The sequence below is a fragment of the Halyomorpha halys genome, unplaced genomic scaffold, assembly GCF_000696795.3.
Source record: "Halyomorpha halys isolate HHAL.00 unplaced genomic scaffold, Hhal_1.1 Scaffold71.1, whole genome shotgun sequence".
Lineage (NCBI taxonomy): Eukaryota > Metazoa > Arthropoda > Insecta > Hemiptera > Pentatomidae > Halyomorpha > Halyomorpha halys.
The window spans coordinates 1,203,945-1,223,023 of record NW_027107476.1 but is presented as its reverse complement, the minus strand read 5'-3'; the positions used below and the strand labels follow the sequence as shown (position 1 = coordinate 1,223,023).

At 31.1% G+C, this 19,079-nt stretch overlaps 1 protein-coding gene across 4 annotated transcripts in view; it reads right to left on the bottom strand.

The window, feature by feature from the left end:
• LOC106692784 (histamine H2 receptor) overlaps positions 1–19,079 on the bottom strand; it is a 581,552-nt gene that overhangs the window by 172,148 nt on the left and 390,325 nt on the right. For all 4 annotated transcript variants that reach the window (XM_067045812.1, XM_067045811.1, XM_067045814.1 and 1 more), the window contains one exon: positions 11,016–11,095. The gene's annotated coding sequence lies outside the window, so the exon portion shown is untranslated. The remainder of the gene's footprint in view (positions 1–11,015; positions 11,096–19,079) is intronic.

The window sequence follows — 19,079 nt, the reverse complement described above, 5'->3', positions numbered from 1 at the left end:
TTTAGATGTCCCTGAGGATGGCTGGAAGGGCCGAAACGTAGGACAAATAAAAAAATATATAGTGTTGAGACTATTTTGGATATTAAATTAATTAATTGATAAATATTACCTGGTCTCGAAAAATTTTGAAATAATATATTTAAAGTAAAAAATGTCTTTAAAAAAAAATTAAAGACATGGGTTGTTAACGTAAGAGTTTTACGCCATTAAGTTCAAACAAATAATTAGTTTTTACTGGATAAGTTTCACTTAATGTAAAATGTTTAATCGGTATGCAATTTCCACATTAGGATACAATAAAATATTAGAGACCCGTAAATGTAGGAGTTTTAGGAGAGTCAACACTAGATAAGTTTCACTTAATGTAAAATTTTTAATCGGTATGCAATTTTCCACATTAGGATACAATAAAATAATAGAGACCCGTAAATGTAGGAGTTTTAGGAGAGTCAGCACTAACGTCAACACTTCACGGATGCATATTCATGGAGGCAACATCATCCTGCAGTTTGCCAGTAATACATTATATAATCATACTCATGTGTAAGGAAGAGTAAGATATGCTGTATGATGTAAGATGAGTTATCATTTATCTTCCTAAGGATATTAATAATATGCTTTTACAATAAGATTATAGTACTTGTAGGGGGTGACGATAGCAGCGTGGTAACGCGCCTGTCTGCCTACCTAAAGGTTGTGAGTTCGAGTCCCCGGCCCTATCCGGGATTTTTTCAAGCATATAATTATACAATACTCAATTATAGACTCCCCCCGTTAGCCAATGGGTGGCACTCACAAAAATAGGCGTGAGAGTGACGAACCACCCTATGAAAACCACGTCATAAAACGCGTGATATATATCCTAAGTACATCAGGCAAGGTCTTGGACCTCCACGGTCTGTCGCGCCAATAATAATAAAAATAAAATAAATTAAATAATAAATAACGTATTTTTTAAATTGTATTTACAAAGAGAGCATTAATGAAAAATAAACAACTCCAAATTAGTTTCTTTTTTAATTTCATTTTAGTTATGACTAATCTATTTAGTAAGAGCTTTCTGATTAGAAATATAAATAACTTCCACGGGTTATACACCTTTCAGATTTGACTCAACTACATAGAGTCACAGCACTCCCTGCGATTAAGTTCTAAAAATATGAAATGATATTTAGGGCAGCTGAATATTAAAACTACGAGCTAGATAATTTGAATAACCAGCTCACCTGTTACTGTATTTTTAGCTGCTTCCGCTTTTGTAGTTGCACCATTAATAGAATAATTTTCAAATTAAAAAAAAAAAAAACAGATTCTTTATATTCCTTGTAGGCGTTCTTAACTTTTGCATTGTATATATAATTATTATAATAAATTTTATGTTGAAATTTAATATCACGATCACAAAAATAATGAAATAATGTAAAAAAAAAAAAATGGAGAGTACCATAAAATGACCCAATAATGGACACTTGGTAGTTACAATTAAAAAACAATAGTCATAGGCGGCACAACTGGTTCCTGTTGAAAAGAATGTACACTGCCGATATTTAGTGAATGTCATCAAGAAATATTAAGCTCTGAATGATTCATGGGAAATTTAGGTGCCAGCCTGAGGATTGCATTATTTGTGTGTAGATTGAAAGGGGCCATTTTGTTAAAGACTTGCGGAAATAAAATTAGAATTTATTATTTATAATCTTAACACTTTCTTGAGACTGGTTAATATTGTTTAAATAAATAAAATGTTATCTATTTTAGTCTCAAAACATACAAGGCCGACGTTTCGGCCAAATCGGCCATCCTCAAGGACAATCTTAATAAAATTTTAGAACCAAATCATTTAAAAAACTAATTCATGCTGATTATTCTGCCCAGGTCATTTATATCAGTCCAAATATTACCCTAATTACTCAATTTTTCATATTAAATTAAAATTATTTATTACAGACTACAGTAAAAATTTATCATAAAAATAAATATAATCTTAGTGATAAATTTTTACTGTTGACTGTGATAAATAATTTTAATTTTAATTTAAAGTGAAAAATTGACTAATTAGGGTAATATTTGGACTGATATAAATGACCTGGGCAGAATAACCAGCATGAATTAGGTTTTTAAATGATTTGGTTCTAAAATTGTATTAAGATTGTTCTTAAGAAGGGCCGATTTGGCCGAAACGTCGGGACTTGTATGTTTTGAGACTAAAATCGATATAATTCTATTTATCTAAACAATTCGTATTTATTATTATGAAAAGTGTTTCGCTTTGTTTTTGAACTATATTATTGTTTTTTTAAAAATAAAATAATCCTTGCAGTCTCTGAAGTTTTTTTTGGTTTTTTATGCTGGATTTCACTGTTGATATGATCTTGTTTTGACTTTGTTTACCAATAGTGAGCATACGGTGTTCACTAATAATCTGCCAAGTATCCACCATGATAACAGCTCAATTTACAGCTTTTTTAATTTCATTTACTTTTGCTGTGAGCTGCAAAATGATTTTGTTAGTGGCAGACCAGGTCGATCATGATATGAAAGGTTTTTTGGCAAAGAAGCCAATCATATCAACAAGGGCGGCACAGAATTCCATCTGACTCCAGAGCATCATTAACTTTTATAGTTGATCGATAACTTCAATTGAATTCAGTGAACCCTCCATTTTAATTGATAGTAAAAAAAAGAGAAGAGAATTCTGTCGACGACGAATTTCATAGAGTTGTCAAAAATGGTGCTCAATTAGATGGAGCGATGGATTCGATTTGTATACGATAAATCTAAATAATTCATAGAGAGTTTTCCTAATTAATAACTTCGAATAAATATTTAATTTATAAACCGATGCTCAATTCTTCAATTATTTTATCTATAGGATTGTCAAATGCAATAGTTTAAATTTAGAATTTAACTACAATGCTATCCACTCAGAGCCAGAAAGAAGTTTAGAAAGAAAAGGAAAACTTAAGGACATAAATCCCGGCCGACGATTGACTCCCGACCCAGGGAGGAGCTGCCTCCGCAGATAACCCTAATCAGGATTTAGTCTTTATACCAGGGGCTTCTACTTCTCCTTTTCACCTTGCCCATTCTAGAAGAAAATATAACTCTTTTAAAACCATCTATTAAAATTATTATTATCCATATTGCAAAAATAAAAAATCCTAATTTAGTTTAATATGATTCAAGAATTAATAGAAATACTTTTTTTTTTTTTTAAATATTTATTTATTGCTATTTACAACTGTACATTATAATACATTTAGTAAATCTGATCTAAGTGAAATACTTTAAATGCAACATTTAGCCGAAGGAATAATGAAATATTTAATGGAAAAGTGTCGTCAGGGTTTTACCAATCATGATCCCTACGAGCTGCTTTTCATCAAAGACAAATACGTTTCTGGAAAGCTTTAACTACTAAATGTTTTCAACTATAAAAAGCCTGAAAAAATCTATAAATTTAAACCTTCGAATAATAATCACTAACATACAATAAGTTAATTGATAAATCGTTTTTAATAAAAATCTCGATTATTTATCTAAAGACCAAAAAAAAAAAAAGACTTCTGTAAACTATAAACTATTAAACGTTTAAAGACGAATGTAAATCTGAAACGTGGAATATTAATCGTTAACATTCAATAAGTTAGTCAATAAATTGTCCCTATTAAAAATATGAATCGACACTCCTGTATTAAAAATGTATTTAATGCTGCTAAATTTATATAAAAAGTTATGCACAGATGCAGAAATAGGTCCCGTTCGAAGATCACATTGGATAGAAAAAATTGGTCCTGTGAAAAAGAGGGAAAGGGACGTAGGACAGTTGAATTTATTTTTATTCGGTGTTTTGGGATTCTACTTATCCTATATAATGTTATAAATTATATATAAATTTTTTTTTTTTCAAAATTATTTAAGTTAACGCAGTGAGAAAACGCACAAAATGCTGTTTGTGCCTAAGTGTAAGTGATACAAAAGTTAGCTATAATTCCAAAAAATATTGGATACAAGGTTCATAGATTAAAAAAAAAAAAAACTGGAGTTCTATCAATGGGTAGATTCTCCACATGTTGTATCATGTCACTATGTCACCTACAGCAAATTTACTTGTTGTATATATTTTGATACAGGTGTAAATAACAATAAATAAATTATTTAAAAAACAAAAACAATCATTATGAAATAACAAGTGATTATTTTTTTAAGTAAAATTTTTCGAGCAAAATAAATTCTGTATATAATAATTTCTCCCCACTTTGTATAGCTCATCAGGGTTGCTCAAGTTTAGAGCTATCGATATTTTTGACAGAAAATGGGAATGCATCCAATTTTCTGTCAAAGTCTGAATAGTATAAACTTGAACAGCCCTGGTGACCTTCTACAAAGTGGCAAGAAAGATCGGAAAATAAATAGTTGTTGGCTATTTTGGTTTTCTTTTGACCGCACCCCTAACTCTCTTCATAATTTTAAATTCTGTTTAATTTTCACTATAAAACTTTTCCTCTCTCCTACGCCCTTCATGGTGTCTTGTTATGATTTGGCTGCAAGGAATGCTATGATCTATCAAGGAGCTAGATTTGTCAAAGGAAATACTGAACATCTTCAAGTAAAACACTTATGTGCCAACAATAATAAGTAAACTGATGATAACCTCTACGTTTTGTAGTTTGGGAACGTGAATTAAGGCATTGCAGACCTACTATACTGCCTCACATAGTGAAAATTGAGTATAACAATTTTTTTTGTATTAAAACTAATAATGATAAAAAACTAAAATTTTTGAAAACCTCCACTGAAGACGGGAATTCACTTTCAAAACTAGTCAAAAGTAGTTTGAAAAAAATTGAACAATCTTCTCAATCAAGTTTTTTTTTTTTTTTTAATTTATTTAAGTGTTTCGACCACAAGGACCATTTACACTGAATTTACAAAATAGATTACAATTGACATGTTCACAAAGTTACAATAACAAAGTGAGAAAGTTACAAATTTACAATTACAATTACAATTTACATTTGTTAAAGTTGCAATTAGAATTGACGTAGTGAGTAAATTACTATATGAAATTATGCATCCATTTATACATGTATACATACATGGAATTAGAGTTAGACTATGTGTGATCATAGATATTAATTATTTTTAAAAAGTGAAAAAGTTTTGATATTGTTGTCTCTCATCATCTCCTGTTAATCTGAAGCAAATCGGTGTGATTCTTCAGTAAGAATGTGCCTAACAGTGAGATCGTTTCAGCAGTAGCGACACGTCGGTGCATTTTCTTTTTTATAAGATGACAGTTGGCGAGTCGAGTATGGCCTATCTGAAGACGGGTTTAATACAAAATCGTCCCTCTGTAGCAGATTAAAGTTTCTGGTTGGACGTTTCACTGTCTGTTGCACCATTCTTAACTTGTTGTCTCTCCTGATGAACCATTCGTCTTGCCATCAAATTTCTTTGATGAAGAAATAACATTTTTCCATGTTGATGATGTTACTACTTGATCTGTATTTGCTGTCAATGCTGCTTCAACTCTATTATTAATGGGTGTGTTGAAGGAAAAGAAGAAAAAGAAAAAAAAATGACAGCAAATTAGGCTCCAACTACTTAGGATTTTAGAATTTAAATTTCAAGGTGAGAAGAAAAGTTAATATGATATGATAGACGGTCAAGGGGTGGAAATAATTTTTAAAAAAAATTTAAATATAAGATTTTACATAAAAATTTATTTAATATTTGAACTTTCTTATTAACTCCTTTCCTGGGGTCCGGATTCATTGATAAGATTATCGATTGAAATGGGATCAAAGGTTTTTATAAAAGAATAACGGCCACTCTGGTTCTCAATGCCTTATTATCAGAATTTGTTTAGGAAAGTGTAGTTGTTATGATAATCCATGTTAAATAACATAAGTAAAAAATTAGTTTAAGATAATATCACTCCATAATAAATCAGCACAACTTCCGCCTCCCCCATTCCTTTAGTTTCACCTTTACATAATTCCTGTTCACCTTGTTCTTTTGTCATTCTTACAAGGACCCATAAAATTTTAACAAACTTTAGTTGGGCCGAGCAAAGTTCCCATTCATGAAACTTCTTGTTTGTGATTTCGAAACAGAATTCACCCTTCTTGAAAGCATTTGTTAACATTTAACGGTTACCTGTAGGAACGGTCATTAATAAATAAACAAGTTAATAACGGACTGTTTCAGATAATAGCTTCTTCTCCCTCTCCAATCAAACCATAATCAACTCTGGTTAAAGAGCTCTATGGAATGAGGGATTTCGGATCAAAAATAACAATATAATCCTATTTTGAAACAAATTAAAGAATTGTTATTTATAATTAATACGTTAGTATAGATATTTTTTTGTGATTCTGATCTAAATTGACGTTACCACTCTGGTTAGTGGTAACGTCCCCCCTACCGAAATAGCTACCAAGGTTTTATGTGATTTTCAAGTCCTTTTTAATGCATCGAAACGGGTTATTTCGGAATATAGAATAAATATAACAGCATATTTTCATTCATTCTCCCAGAGGACATTGAACCGATCCCATCATGATCTTTACAGATTATCAACACCCCACGCGATGGACCAAATTGCTTTTTCCGAGTCATCTGTCTCACTTAGTCATCTGCTTAATTTCTTCCGAATCATTTTGCTCAGTACATTTAAGCCTACATTGTATGTATACCGTTAATGCGTTTAGGATTACACAGTGCTAATGAACTTTGTCCCAGTTATTTAAAACTTGGTCAGAGACCTCAAATTTTTAAAAAATATATTTAATGACATATACTGCTGTATTTACTAAAAAATACACCTAGTAAATTTGATGAAAGATTATAATGGTATGATATAGGTTTTTAGAGAAACTACCCATTATTTCTGCATTAGAAGGTCTCGAGGCCATCTTATTTCCAGGCACCTCGGAGGAATGAAAGAGGAAGTAAGGTTAGAACTGGCGAGTTTGGGTGGTTAGGAAGTTTACAATGGAAGGATTGATAGCTGGGTAGGTTTACATCGGTTAAATATGAAACATTATGATATTTATCGATGATTTTATTGTGCAAAGAGGATTTAGATTTCAGATTGTAAGGATTGGATGCGAGAGTAAGGTTTAGTGGAGCTCCAAGGCCCAGATAGGCCTTATTATAGTCTGTAGATCAATCTTTTGTAATGGATTGGGAGTTTATACCATTTGTCCTGAAGGTTTTCAATTGTCGGAATAAAAACAGTTTCCTATAATTTTTTGAGGATTCCAAGTTAGTCGTTTGTCCAGCTGTAGTCCAAGGTAGCGAATCTGTTCGACAGGGGTAAGAGCAACGTTATAAAAGGATACGGTAAGGGCAGTCGGTTGGTTTACGACGAAGGGTAAAGGTGATTTTTTGGAATTTGTTGCCATTTATTTTTATCCTCCAATTTGACACCATTCTTCGAGGGTTATGATATGGGATTGGAGAGTTTGAGATGCAATTAAAGGGTTGTTATGAATGAGCACACCTTCATCGGCATTCGTGGTGCGGACAGTGTTAGGATTGATTGGGATGTAAGCTGTAAAGACTGTGCAGAGGACGGGACTGAGGGTACTATCTTGAGGAACACCAGCGGACTGAGCGAAGAGGGATGAATAGGGACCATTGTGGTTTACTTTGCATAATTTATTTGTAAGAAAGAAGCGGAAAATGAGAAAGTATGAAGGGGATAGGAATATACGGAGTTTGTAAAGCAGTCCCGGTTGACTATATCATAAAGCCTGTACATTCAAATATTAAAAAGAAGTTCTTAGCGAACATGAAAGTATACATTTTACATACCGACCACTCCTTTGTTGGATATAATATCAAGATGTATATAATATAAGATTTTTAGTCGATATTTATACTTTCAGTCGGAGATTTCGTTTAAAATATCGGAAGCACAATTTTACAAAATGAGGTATTACATAACGTCCCTTAAACAGTGCTAATTCGAAAGAATTCTGGAAGACATAAAACAACATATCGGTGACCTATAAACCAATGGTTGTGACAAGATGTCACTAGAATTATGCATTGATTTCGTGTTGTCTTTTTAATATTTAAAATGGGATCGTCAGTTGTTTACAATTATGAGGTAATTAATACAATTTAATTAACGATAAAGACATAACGCAATCCAACATTTTCAGATAATGCTAAATAATTACTTCATTACAGTAACTTTCACAAATGACTGATGGATAACATAATTCAGCATTAAAATCTTTCAGAAGCTGATAAAACAGCAAAGGAGTAATTGGCCAAGAGATACATTCAGTTGACTTGAAATCATGAGATGAGATGTCGAGCTGTTATAGAGATTCTAAGAGAGATTTTGATTCGATATTGAAACACAAAGGATATGAAAAGAGCGGTTAGCAACAGCAGCATACGTCCAAAGCTAGTTTGGGCTCTTGTGGCAGCTGCTGCAAAAACCCTTTTGTGTATCTGTCATTGCAGCTGCCCAAAATAAAGAAGAGTATTGGAAACTCAGAAGGGATCCTAGGTCTCGATCCGGATCTTATAGCAATAATACCTTGTATACAGGAGAAGGTCGGGTAGCCACGGACACATAAAGTAAATACAATAAACATTAGGAAGTTCCATTATGCTAACTAAAATTATTAATCATATTTTTTTTAATATTAAAATTACTTAGGCTTGTAATCATTGACAATAAAAATATGACGGGTAGCCCGTGGACAAACCTACGCAGACTTTTTTAATAATGAAAACATTTTTTTGTATATATTTATGTATAGTTGACCGTAAAAATTGATATATAGGGAGATGGTCAGGGTTGCGGTCAATAGTGAAACAAAAATAGTTTACAACTATTTATTTTCCAACGTTTCGCCCCACTTTGCAGGGCTTCATCAGGGCTGTCCAAATAAATAAGTTGAAGAGCTAGACTGTTCAACTTATTTATTTGGACAGCCCTGATGAAGCCCTGCAAAGTGAGGTGGAACGTTGGAAAATAAATAGTTGTAAACTATTTTTGTTTCACTATTGACCGCAACCCTGACCATCTCCCTATATAAAAAAAATTTTTTTGGGTTCACAGAAATCACAAATGTAATATTGATCTGACAGAGCAATATAAATAAAATTCTTTGCATTCAAGGTATTGGGTCCAATCTTCTTCAGATGATTCTACACATACAGTGCATTCATTCTCGGAATCTATTTGAGAATGATTGAATATATTTTCTTGTTTTTAATATTTTTTTAGTTCGATTACACTCATTTTGCTTTTTCTAATCATTTTTACCACCTCTACCTCTCTGTTTTTTACCACACACATTCTTGTACAGGTATGATGTTAATTTAATCTTAAATTAAATTAATAAAATAAAACGAATACATAATTATTTTGCTCTCGGAAAGCTAGATAGGATCCAAAATATTTTGACGAGACTAAAACGTACAATAACGTGTCATTCACAAGGCACCCTACTGTCAACCAAATTGCGTTTTTTTAAAAGTTAGAGGAGGGACATCCGACAGAAAGTTTTAAATACTTAGCGTGTTTGGTTGCTTAATAATATCAATGTCCGAGGCTACTGGCCGTCCGAGGATACCCAATCTTCCCCTACAATACAGAACGTCATAAAACCAATAAATTCTTGAACGGAAAAAATTACTACAGGAAATAAAATAAATGTACAGTCAATGAGGCATAATAGATATCGCTGATTAACTTGAATAGTAGCACATCTGACAAAAACAAGTTTTGATTTTATTTAGATTTGGACGCATTTCAAAAATAGTAACGTAGACTGCGGTTACTTTATTTCTGAAATCGTCCAACAAACTTTCCTGTCAGAGTTATTATAAATTAACTCTAATCTACGGTTCAATCTATGTTAGTTAATACAATCTAAACCTCAAATAAACAATAAAAGTTTTTTTGTCAGATGTACCACAATTCAAATAAATAGGCGATATAAAGTAACACAAAATAATCACTAAAAACTCCAGAACAGCAGAATCCTAACATTAGTAGAAAACCTAGCCAAGGATAATTTTTAAAAGATTGTTCAAAACCTGAGAATAGTAGGCCCCAAAAATTGCTTGAATTCGACCTGTCTAGACGTGGGTACCCCAAGGATCAATACTGGCTTCTTTATGTGCAGGGGTGCAACCCCTACGTGGGCGTTAATGGTTTGCTAGGAGGAATAAAAGACACACTCAACAGACAACTTTCCTGAACTGATAAACGTCTATTTTGTAACACTCTTGTATTTTATTTCACGTTGTTGTCCATGTCTTTTAAATAAATTTTTTTTCCCTGAAATTTGGCGCCCTTTCCAATTAATTCTTAACTAAATCTTGTAAGAGTTAGCTGATGATTACATTATTTGTTCATCTTCGAGAGACTCAAATTCCATTACTATATTCTCCATTGTTGGATGTCGCTGTGGAGGTTTCTGTGGGGTAGAAGGCACGTTACATGTATGTTTAGGTTTCCATTGTCCGATTCATAACCTTATTAGGTTGGGGTATTAGAAATAGAACATAACTTTATTTCAGTAGCTGTGTAATGTTGCTAAATACTATTTGTTACGCTAAACAACAATTGATATATACTAACACTGTACTAAAAGAAGTTCATGGGCAGCTTTGAACGCAAAACCAGCGTAATTGTTAATGACGTTGAAACTCGTGTTGTCAAACAGCAGGAAAGGTTTATATAAATTAATAATAAAAACAATATAATCCACAATAGTTTGATTGGGAATCTCCGTTTGAGCTAAAACAAACAAAAGTTCAGAAAGAGCCGATACTGAACAATGACATTTACAATTCAGTTATTGTAATATTAATTTCTTCAAATCAAGGAGACAAATTCAACTCTAACCAAGTAGTGTAAGCAGAAGTATTAGAATTATTTTTTATGCTGATTATTTAAATAAAATAAACAACATAAATAAGTATATGACTTTACACATTATTAATTTTAAATAAGAATATTAAAATAAACTCACTTTTTTATTTACGAGGAATGAGATTTTGCGATTAGGGATGCATACTGGGTGTTGTGGCATGCAAGTTGTGGTCCTGGTACCTAAAAATAAAAATAAATACATCGGTTAATCGAAGTAAACAGAATAAATAAATTCATCAACACTAACTATAAATTATAAATCCAGTTAACTTGTTACTTCCTAAGAATAACATAATTTTACGTGAAGCTTTGATTTCTAATCAAGAGATTGATTATAGAAGAGTGGAGGAAAGTAGAATATATATTTTTAAATTATGCAAGAATATTAAAATTAATTTGTAATATTAATTCTTCGAAATCTAAATTTCATTTTCTTCCATTGTAAAAAAATAAATAAAATAAGCGCTTATTTTATTCGTTATAGAAAAATAGGGTTCTATAATTCTATTAAGTACTAGTAAGCAGAGAATAGGTTTGTTTATTCTGAAATAAATACACAGGAATCTACTTCTATTAGCCAGGGAAGTTGCTTGAGGAATTAGACACAAGTTATCGTCAATTAAATCCCATTTTAAAAAAAAGCTTAATTTTCTCCTCGAAGTAGATGTATCAAAGTAAATCTTTAAATTCTGTATGGAAGTGTTAGGCAACAAAAGGACGTTTATATATGTAATAATTTGTTAATAATAAAAGAGAGATAAGACAAAAATAGTATTAAATAAATTTTTTTTTTTTTTTTTTTAAATTGATAGATTTATTTATTGATAGATATTACAATCTGCCACACAGTTGTGGGCAATAGGTAATATTGATGAATGATCTCATACATACTAAAATAAAAAAAAATAAATAAAAAAAAATAAATAAATAAATAAAAAAACAAAAAAAAAACAACTCTCTTAAAATATATACAAACAAAAGAATAGACAAATGAACATATACAGTATTAAATAAATAAAAATCTTTAGTTTATGACCTAAACAGTGAACCTGAATTTTGTCTTCATTTATTTAACAATAATTTTGTTATCATTAGTTATCCTAATAAATTGATAATAATAAAATGATAATCTTAATTGTTAATGACAAAATAGCCGTCCTAAAAAAAGTTGTAAAATTGTAAAAAAATAAACAGCACAGGTTACGTTTATAACATACGGATTATCTTGGACTAAGAGCCAAAATATTTAAATTATTTCTTCATCATATTACTACTCTTCAGAAATCAATTGAAACATGATTTAGTAGTACGGAAAACTTTTGAAAAACGATTGGGAATCTTTTAAAAGCATACTATTATTTTTGTGTTCAAATATAATGTGGATGAATTATTTGAAAGTTTCGCTATAATTTATTTTTTGATTTCATCCGAATCTTTAAGTAATGTTGAAAATGTGAGTTCCTTTTTCTTTTCTCAGTTACATATTTTCTTTATAAAATTATGTGTAAATTTATTTAATTATGCAATATCTCATATTTAGCTAATTTCAAGTTCAGAATTTTAAAAAACTTAAATAACTTGTTCTTTATTTGTAAATTTTGTTTGTATTTATACATTTTACTTACGAATAAAATCCTGTCTTAGGTTTAATGTATTGTTTCAGGTAAGCATTGTTGTTTTGAACTGACCTGCGGAAGACGGAAATTCCATTGACGTAGTACTTTTTTCTTTGATGCTTATTGAAATTGAGTTTTTATAAATTAAAGTAAATATTATATTTTGCCGCAAAAAATCGTTCGCCAGATAACTACTCAGAGTGCTAAAAGTTTTTTAAGTAAGCATACAATTTCTAACAGTTTCAGATAAAAAAAAAAATATACCAACAATCTCAAGACACCCGGGAATTGGCATATTAAGAACACCTGGACATAATCGAGAACGAGATCAGTCTGAAAGAGTACGGACTCTGAGAACAAAGGAAAGGATTCGTGGAACTAACGGGTCAAACGTCCAAATGCTGCTGAATGGGACTGTATAATTAATGTCTGGGACTACCACCGTTATGTCATCCATGTCTTGTGGGCGACTAGTGGGACAACAGTGGCATTGTCAACGCCCACTTGGAATCGCACCCACAGCGATGGATCTGAGGTGTATCTTCAACTATTTAAATACCAAAAGTGTACAATAATAAATAATTAATAAGAATAAACAACTACCAATACAAGAGAGATTAATTCTTTACTACTAGGATTATAAGAGATACGTCCTGTAAGACATAAAAAAAAATTTAAAAAATGGGGATTTCCCAAACTTTCGCAAGGGTAACTCTCTTTTGATCTCGTCTATTCACCAGACTAATGTTAAACTTTCTAAAACTGGTATTTCCGAATTGAAAAAACTTTTAAAAATGAAAAATTTATTTTGAATTGATTTTGGATCTTAACACAATAAAAAATATTCAACTTATTTACCTGATTATTTTATAGATAATATATTAAGTATGGTGCTTGTTGATGATAATATTGATGTTATGCATAAACATTAAAAACAGTTGTGTAGTTATTTCTAATATGTTTTCTAGTATAGACAATCGTATGCGGAAAAGTGGAAGAAACAATTCTCTTGTATTTAGGGAACGAACTAGATAGACTAAGATACCAAGCAAACAATAAAAGTTAACAAAACATAAAACACAATAATAATAATAAATAAATTAAATAAAATAGAAAAAAAACACATTTAAAGATGATAACGATGATCTAAATTATTATATTCGTCCATTAATTAATATGTATTAATTTCTTGCTTGAGAGTAGATTATTTAGATTTACTAATTTATTTACAACTTCTTATGAACTTTGCTCTCAATTAACACACGGAGACTATACAATATTCATCTTACTTTATAAACACTATCATACCACAATTTCATGAATCCAAGTTTAATTTTTTTTTAAATTATAGCTTATTATGCACAAGTAATATTATTATAACTATCAGTTAATATCACAAATTTTAGTTTGTAAATCTATTTCTTACTATAATGAGTTCATCAAATAATGCTAATCTACTTACTAATTAATTATATTTTTAGAACAATAATTTCTATTATCACAGTTTTATTAAGAAAAACTACCTTCAAATGGTTAGAATTATGTTATGAATAACTTCCAGTGCTTCAAATACACTCTATCAATTAAATCGATAATTTTAATTTTTTTTTGTTCATTCACACCAATTTTTAATTTTGTTTTTTTAATAGGTTTGGAAAGTGGAAGATGCTACTATTTATAACATATTTAAAATATAATAATCTATTTATTAATGGTTGTCAACCAGAATAAAGATTTGTCGTAGTCAGCCATAGGTGCATCGAGTTCACAGATTGGTGTTCTAGTCAGTAAATATTCATGGAGGATCCGAGGATGTCATTTGCTAATACAAATGGATGGTGTTCATCTATCTAAGTTTTCAAAGTACGTTGCCAGTTTCATTAGTCTAATTGTGATCATTAGTCCAATACTTGCGGTTAATTGGATGATCCGAGGCAAGAATATGGTAAGCAACATGATCTAAATTTTTCAGAAGAGCAGTACAAAAATAAATGAAAAATTCATATTCAATGTAGCTCATGTAGGTAAGCATAGTGTTATAGGTAAGTGTGTTAGGATTACGGTGACGAACTAACGTAATATATAAATTTATAGAGAACCTAAGGGGAATTTAGTTTAAAAGTTGTGACTTACCACATTCTTGTTGGAATTAATTATAGCCATTGAATTAAAAGTGATTATGAGGGTTAGTCCAACAACTTGAACTCATTTTGAATTTTTTTTCTCTATAGAGAAAATATCATTTCCTTTTATATGGAAGTAGAGGACCCATCTCTCTTACAACTAGTAATTTTTTAGAGTGTCACGGTGGTTTTTTTATTTATTATTTGTTTATTTAATACCAGATCGACCAGGTGGGCCTTACATGGTTAACGTAAGAGATACTTTTTTTTAACAATTGATTGTGGGGGGGGGTTTATAATCTAATAAAAAAGATACCCCTAACTATATATAATGTTATAAATAAAACAAAAAATTAAGATAAAATAAATAGATTAAAAAAATAATTCTTAATAAAAGACAAGGCATTTATGGATTTAAGAAAGTAAATAATTTACTTCTAATGGAAAAAAATGAAGGTGGATTAATCTTAAGAAAAAGAAATTAAGATTAAAAAAAATTTTTGAGTGAGAATAACAGAACTGATAAATATAGAATTTATAACAGGATGTCCTGCAACAGCCTGGGCTTCAGTCATCGGGTTGTGGTTGGGTTTTCCAAGTTGTAGATCACTGCTCCTTTAACTGTAGGTAACTGGGAGTGGAACTTTTTTATGTAATCCTCTATTGTCTCTATTTGTAATTCCCGATGCAATTGGCTGTATGGTCTGATCGTTAAGAAGAACCAATTTCATGCCATGGCAGAAACCATCTTCCAAGAATCACTGGTTTTTTACACTATGAGTTGAAAAAAACATTAATTCCATAAAATTATAAAAATAAACTTAGTCCCGAAGAATGTATGAGAAAAGAGTTAGATTTATAACAATCTTTCGAATAAAACTGCAGATAGTGAATTTTTATGGTGGTCATTTTTTTTTTTTGGAAAACCAATAGTTTTATATTTCTAAAAATACGAGTAGTACATTAAAAGTGAATTTATTATAATTTAAAATATCAGTGATTTTTAAAACCATGTAGATCCCCACGCAATTAGTATGAGGCAATTAGGATAAGGCGCAAGTACTGAAAAGAGAAGTACAGAAAATCGGCTTTAAAGTAAATTAAGATATAAGTAAGAATATGATTTATTTGTAATTGTAATTATATATAAATAAAGAGGATTTCCGTTGCAAATCGTTTCCGAATGTAGACTGTTTCAAATACCTCAATATAATTTTTTTTTTTCATAACCCCTATTTCCGAATTTGATTTATGGTTTTTAGCATGAATATATATTCCGGTCTTGCACTGTTTCCTTCTTCTGTAGTGGCCTACATTTTAAGGAGTTTTTAACTTGTATTTTTGTTGCAGTGGGCGTTCTTCAAATTTTGTAATGTGCTGGGGCACACATTAGTTTTAAAATTTAAACTAAACCTAAAAAAAAAAAATATTATTCCCTAAATTCGTGTGCTGGCACGTCGTTTCTGAGTTTTTATCAGGTTCGCACCGGAGGGGGCGCTGGTGTAAGGGTCCTGTGGATTTCTTTGGTGCTGTAGGGAGTCGAAAAACTTTATGTGCCCGCGTTGGATGAACTCAGGTACAGTGGGTAGTTCGAAGAGCTCGTGTAGATGATCTGTCTTCATCTTCTTCAGCGATGTTGGCCGCAGAATCTTCCGCAACACTGTATCCTGAAAGGATTGTAGATGGCGCTGTGTCCCTTCTCTGAGATGGGTGAAGAGTGAAGTACCATAAAGAAGTGCTGGTCTCAAAATGCTTTTATAAATCTGGAGTTTGAGCCTTGTGAGAGTACTGGTGATGATAAAAGGTGGTGTAACCGGGATGATCTGAGACGGACTCGTTTGGTCTTCAAATAGCAATGACCAGACAGTGTCAAGTGGCGATCCAATTTAATGCTCAGATAAACTATAGAGTTTGAAGGCCTTAGTACGAAGTTTGCCACTTGGAGCATATAATAAATAATAATCAATATATAATCAATAAATGGTCAACGGACTGAGCGCGAACAGAGCCTACTTCACTATGTCAAGAATACTGCAATCCCGAAAAATCTGAAGCTTATAGTGAACAACAAGCTCTGTTAAACGGCAGCGAGATCTGGGTCCTAACAGGTACCCTAGAAAGCAGAATCGACAGGTGTGAAAGGAAAGTCCTCTGTACTATTACAAAAGCTATCTCGGAACAGAGCCTTAACAAATGGAGAGGAAGTATTAACAATGAACTGCTTGCAGAGACCGATCAGTCAATATCTAATGATATTAAGGCAAGGAGGTTAAGATGGGCAAGACATGTGGTTCCTAGCAATCCATCGGGGCTACTCTACAAAACAATGAATGGCAGCATAGATGAAAGAGACCACGTGGGAGGCCAAAGGAGAAGGCTGGTTCGGACGGCCTAAGGTCTACAAGGTCAGTAGAGCTAACCGGAAAAAAATAAATAATAAAATATAAGTCTCATTTATTTATGTTTATCATTACTCCATTAACCGTACCTCAGGAAATCTATTTCTCAAAATGAATCAACGATCAATAATGAACAGATCATAATTATAGGATAAATTTATCTATTAATTTTATTAGTTTTGTACCAGCCTGATACAGGACACAATCACATTTATTGATTTTACAGGAGAACAACATTTTTTAATAGAAAAAAAATAATAATAAAAAAGTGAAAGGTTTGGACCCTAGGGTTCAATAGTTTGTAAATCTCTACTAATTTTTACGAAAAATCTTGCTTAAAGTAATAGTGCTACCATAAATAATCTCCCAACGAACATAAGTATTTTAAACCCAACCAAATTCCTAAAAAAAGATTACTTGTTAGGTAAATTTATTTTTATCCTCATAATTAGAACCTTCAACCCTGCTAAGAAAACTGTAATTCCGAAAAATCTTTAAAAATCTGAAGCTGAAGGTGTAGAATGTCATGATATACGGCTATGAGACATGTGCTCTAGTAGGTTCTCTATAATGCAGAATCAAGAGAACGGAAAGTCGTCCGTAGAATCTGGGATCAGAACCTTAACACATGGAGGACAACTAACAGTGAACTACTTGCAGAGACTGGTCAGTCAATATCTTACGCTATGACAACAAGGAGATTAAGATCAAAATGATAAGGAGATGGGCGGGACATGTGGCTCGAAGTAATCCATTAGGATGTCTTTACACAACAATGAATGCCAATATGATTAGGGAGAGACCACATGGGAGGCCTAAAATCAGATGGATAGACAAAATCAACAAAAAAAAATCTTTATAATAAGAAATTTTTTTATTTCATGGTTTTAGGAAAAAAAGAAAATTTAAAATCGTAACATAGTACCGATATTTTTTTCCTTCCGTTTCAACCGACTTTGCAGGCCACCACTAATAAACCAATTACTTATAAAGTAAACCATTTTAGAAATTGTCGGTAACTCACCTGGAAAAAAATTCCTAAAACGGCTTATCATTATAAGCAATAATAGATTTTTTAGATACACTGGAATATAATGAGATAATTACATATATAAAAATTCTTAAACGACTGTATATGTGATACATTGCAGACTATGAAGTCGAAAACATCATTTAAGTGCCTTGTGGGTCTTGTTTTATTTCAGACCGATGTAGGATAAATGACTTCGATGGTTACAGATTTAATCAGTTATGGTCTTAAAAGTCATTTAAAGTAGGATTACTTACAAAGTTTTACGGCATTTTATGTTCTTCTGAGACACACACGAACATTAACAGTAATCTTCAACTTATTCTAGATAAGCATTGTCAGCGACCCAGTACTGTTAGCACAGATATTATAATTATAATGAGGTGCATATTCCTGCAATTTCAAACAGTTTAACAGAAATCTCTGCCTACAACTAAAAGTTATTTTTTTTCTCTCTTATCTTATCTCTTATTAATTCATTTCCCATTCTCCATATTTCTTCTTATTTTCTATAACATTGTTTTTTACATACTCCCCGTTAATTTATCAGTTTTTTACACGCCCTTTATATATTGATACATTTTATTATTTTTTGAGCTCTCATTATTTTACTTTTATGTTAGTCTTTTTTTTTTTCTTTTCCTTTTTTACTCTCACATTGACTATTTTATCTCTACGATCTTTTGACCTTTAGATTTCTGTTTATATAACATATTTTGCCTACCTGCACTCTAGCGGCTTTTCCTGCAATTTATAACAATGTTCTTTCCTAATTTCTTTAACTAAATCTTTATTATATAATTATATAATTTCTTTAACTAATTTCCACTGTATCATTTATTTGTTGCTCACATTTATATGTATATAAATAATAATATAATCAATCTACAACTGTCTTGTCCATAGTTAGTAATCAACTAATTTATATTTTCATTCAATTATTGTGTATATTTCCAAATTTTTAGTCTATTATTTATTTTATTTTATATATTTGCA